This window comes from Penaeus chinensis, chromosome 22, assembly GCF_019202785.1.
Source record: "Penaeus chinensis breed Huanghai No. 1 chromosome 22, ASM1920278v2, whole genome shotgun sequence".
Lineage (NCBI taxonomy): Eukaryota > Metazoa > Arthropoda > Malacostraca > Decapoda > Penaeidae > Penaeus > Penaeus chinensis.
This window is the reverse complement of record NC_061840.1, coordinates 5,413,698-5,418,697: the sequence shown is the minus strand read 5'-3', so window position 1 is coordinate 5,418,697 and position 5,000 is coordinate 5,413,698.

The window sequence follows — 5,000 nt, the reverse complement described above, 5'->3', positions numbered from 1 at the left end:
GCCTGCCTCCCCACAGCCGCCATTAACCCCAGGGGGCACGGAGGCAGGAGTTAGTACGAAGCCAAGGCATGTCCACACACCAGTGAGCCATGACTCCGTACCTTTAGGCTCTCCTGCTGCTCCAAGAGCCTCCGTAGTTCAGACTAAGACTGCAAGGTACCTAGTTTCCATGGGTGGCCACGAGGAGGCACTGCAGAAATCTTGATGATGGAGAGGCTATGAGCTGGCAGGGGAGTCTTATGCATAGCTGCTCCCTTTCGCACCAGGCTAGCCAGTGGTGGCACTTGCAACCGAGAAGGCATGCAGAGCACTTAACACTATCTAGGCTACCACACCGTCGCTTCACATCACCCTGAGCATGAAGCACCCACCCACCAGAAGACTATCAGCAGTTGAAATTAGGCAGCAGCCTTATTTAGGAGGATTCCACCAGTTTGCAAGCGTGGACATCAGCGGAAGGAAAGACAATTTGCGCCGCTGACCAGTCCATCTGATGGCTTGTGTCCCACTGATGGCAAAAGAGGGCGTTGTTATTGTGTCCCCTATATGTATGTATACTTATGTTGAGCCAAATGCTTAGTGAGACTGGCAACTGTCTCGCCAAAGCACTGCTTATCATAGGATGTACAAGGAACATCATAGATGCCCACCGTCGAGGTAGAGGGAGAACTGGTGTGGACCAGGTTACGACAAAGAGTGTTTACCTGGCGAAAGATCAGCCTGCGGTTGAGTGAGCGAAGAGGGCGACGGAGAGAGTAAATCTCCTCAGGGTAGGGCAGGACGAGGACTGGCAAGTGAGGAGTCTCATTATGAGAGGAGTCGTGGGAGAAGGTACGCCGTGCCCTGGATAACACGACGTCGAGAACATGACGAGGGTAGCCCAGTTTCGAGGACGCACGACACAAGAAGTCAATCTCTCCATCCAGTTACTGAGGGGCCACAGATGCGGAGGGCGCGGAGGAACAGCGAGGTGGCAATCCCTCTCTTTTCATGGAGAGGATGGTATGAGAAGAAAAGTATGTACAATGCATAGGCTTCCTGTATATGGAAAAGGAGAAGATGAACTAGGGTTTCCAAGAAAGGGAAATTGTTGTCAACCTCCTACTCCACCTTGAAACGGAGAGTAGGAGAGAGTTCAGCTGCGTCAGGAAATCCGAGAACAGGGCAGGGTCATGAGGCCAGAGAACAAAGACGTCGTCGACATACCTCAGCCAAACCAACGAACGCAGGGAGATGGAAGGGAGAAGCTCAGACTCGAAGAATTCCATGAACAGATTTGCCAAGACTGGAGAGAGGGGAGAGCCCATAGCAACACCGAACGTCTGTGAGTAGAAGGAAAAGGAATTAGACTCTACACACAGACAGATCAGCAGGAGGAAGACGTCGGTGGGCAGAGGGAGACGAGGATCCTCTGCGGGGAACCTCCTCTGAAGGAAAACGAGGACGTCATCAAGCGGGACCTTGGTGAACAGAGAGTTGACATCAAAGATCATCATGGTCGACGACGAGACACCACAGACACGAGAGATGAAGTGCTGAGAGTGGCGGAGGAGAGCAGGAAAGAAAGTGTACATATATATATACATATACAATATATACTTATCTATACATATACATATATATATATACATATATATGTGTGTGTGTGTGTGTGTGTGTATACAACAATAATAATGATAATAATAATAATTATTATTATTATTATTATCATTATTATAATAATAATGAAAATAATAACAATAACTATTATTATTATTATTATTATCATTATTATAATGATAATGAAAATAATAACAATAACAATAGAACTAATAATGATAATGATGATGATGGTGATGATGATGATAATGGTAATAATAATAATGATAATAATAATAATATTAATAATAATAATAATAATAATATTAATAATAATAATAATAATAATAATAATAATAATAATAATAATAATAATAATAATAATAATAATAATAATGATAATGATAATAATAATAATAATAATAATAATAATAATAATAATAACAATAACAATAATAATTATAAAATTATGATGATAAATTTTTTAATAATGATAACGATAATAATAATTAAAATGGTAACTATAATAATGATAACAATAATAATAATAATAATAATAATAATAATAATAATAATAATAATAGTAATAATAATAATGATAACAATAATGATAATAATAGTGATAATAAAAATAGATAATAATGATACTGGTAATGATAATATAAATGTAATACACCTGATTCTATTGCTGTTTGCCGTCGTAAAATATTGATTCACCAATGAAGTGAATACATTGACCTTTATCTACAAAGTGACATATTCCTCTAGCCAATGACCTCGGGGTTACCCTGGGGATCCACAACCATCCTTCCTAACCCGAATCTGAACCCTCAATCCGATCGCCGCATTTCCCTATCTGGTCACCGTGTCCTTTGTTGCGAAATATTTTCTTAATTTCCGGCGTTACTGTCTGTCTGTGCAGATTATTTTATTGTGTCAGAGAGTGTAGTTTTCCCTCTTGTGTTTGAGTTAGCATCATTAGATTTTCCCCATCTTAGGCGGATATTGTGTAATTTTTTGCTTACGTATTACCTACACAATTTTATCATTATTAATTTGCGAAGGAAATGTCTTGGATGAAAAGTGTCTTCAATTCTGTTGTTCTGTCCATTACAGGCCGAGTCTACCTTATGTTTTTCTTCTTCTCTATCTTGTCATCATCAATTCACAATTTTAGAATCTGACAAAGAGGGAACATTTAGTTTTCTAAAGGTTATAATAAACTATATTGTTTTATTGCAGGCAGAGTTTAGGTTTATTTGTAGGTTACTCCTCATTCATAAGGTAATAAAGCACAGCAGATTAATGACTAATCACATACATATGGATTCACAGACATACGCTTGAAGGAAACTTACTCTCTGTCATAAAGAACTGACTTCGAAAGGAGAGGATTAGATATCAGGTATACCAACATACAAAAATTATAGGTTTATCGCATTTCCTTGTGAAAAGAATAACTGAAAATTCGTTATTTAAAACCTTGTACCACATGGTAGTATTACCGTCTATTATTACTGATATCATTATAACTGTCGTAAGTTTTCAGAATGGGAATATCAAACTTCTCATTATTACTTTAGTTTACCCTAAAAAAGTGATATATTTTACCATATTCTGTAATATAAAAATCAAAGAAAATGTACTGTTTTTGAGAGTAACTAATTCATATTGTAAGAAACCATTGACTACTCCCAATATGCCTGCCATACATCTAAATGTTTAGTTTTTAAATTTAAATTGCCTCAACACATGTACATGTATCCTTGATATTCGTTTATATATATACATATATGTATATATGTATGTATATATATGTGTATATATATATATATATATATATATATGTGTGTGTGTGTGTGTGTGTGTGTGTGTGTGTGTATGTGTGCATATATATATGTATGTATATATATACATATATATGTGTGTGTGTGTGTGTGTGTGTGTGTGTGTGTGTGTGTGTGTGTGTGTGTGTGTGTGTGTGTGTGTGTATGTGTGCGTGTGTGTGTGTGTATATCATCATCATTTTGGGGCTAACGCCGGCAGGGCGCATAGCCGCATCCACCTTTCGTTTCCACCTACGAGGGTTCCTCATAGCGAGCCGCCAGGCAGGGGCCCGGCCCATCTCTAGTTCCTCACGACAGGTTTGATCGATCTGCCCAAGCCACGACCTTCTTGGTCGTCCCACAGGCCTCCTCCATCCAGGGTTGTCTCGGACAGAGACAACCTGATGGGCAAGATCATCCTGCGGGAGTCAAGCCAAGTGGCCAGATAGCCTGAGTTGGCGATCACGGATTGTGCAAGTAACAGGTCCTGTACCGGTCTCACGGTGCAGCCGTTGGTTGGACACATGGTCCCGCCAACTGTACCCCATGATCCGGCGCAAGGATCTGTTACAAGAGGCATCAAGACGAGATTCCAGAGCACAAGATAGTGTCCAAGTTTCACTATCATAGAGTAAAACTGGCAGTATCAGGGCCTTGAAAACACGTAACTTGGTCCTTCTGCACAGGTACTGACATCTCCGAATACTCTTGTCGAGAGATTTCATGACCCCTGCTGCCAGGCCAATCCGTCTACTGACTTCTTGGTCTGACAGGCCAGAGTCGTGAACTGCACTACCGAGGTATATAAATCTCTCTGTGACTTCGATGTTTTCACCGCAAGCACATACCGACTGCACAGGATCTCCTAGTAGGCCCCCAAAATCCTGGATCTTGATCTTAGTCCAAGAGACCTCTAGCCCCAGGGGCTTCGCTTCACTGCTTAATGCATCAAGAGCCACCACTAGGGTTTCCAGAGATTCAGAGAGAACGGCAACATCATCACTAAAGTCAAGGTCTGTATCCTTGATATTACCCAGAGTTGCTCCACAGTATCCAATCCATGCAAGTGTTGAAAAGTGTTGATGCAAGAACACAGCCTTGCCTCACACCTGAACTAACAGGGAAGAAGCTCGACAGGTCCCCCACCACACTTTACAGCACTTTCAGTGCCTGTATACAGGTTTGCTATTAGTCCAATAATCCTTGTTGGAATTCCTCTTAGTCTCAGGATCTCCCAGAGTGATTCGCGATGCACCGTGTCAAACGCCTTCTTGAGGTCGATGTAGGCTGCAAGCAGCCCACGTCCGAACTCACGACGACGCTCTACAATGATTCGAAGCGCAAGGATGCGGTCTATTGTGGACTTACCAGGAGTGAATTCAGATTGCTCCGACCTTTGGTGCTTCAACAGGTGGTCTCTGATACGTCTCAGTAGGATGTGCGTGAGTACCTTGCCTGGTACACTGAGTAGTGTAATGCCTCAGTGATTGCTGCAGTCATACCGATGCCCTTTCCCCTTCCAGAGAGGGACGACCACACCCCTCAGCAGGTCAGGGGGAAAGGTACCAGTCTGCTAGATGGCAGACAGGACTGCAT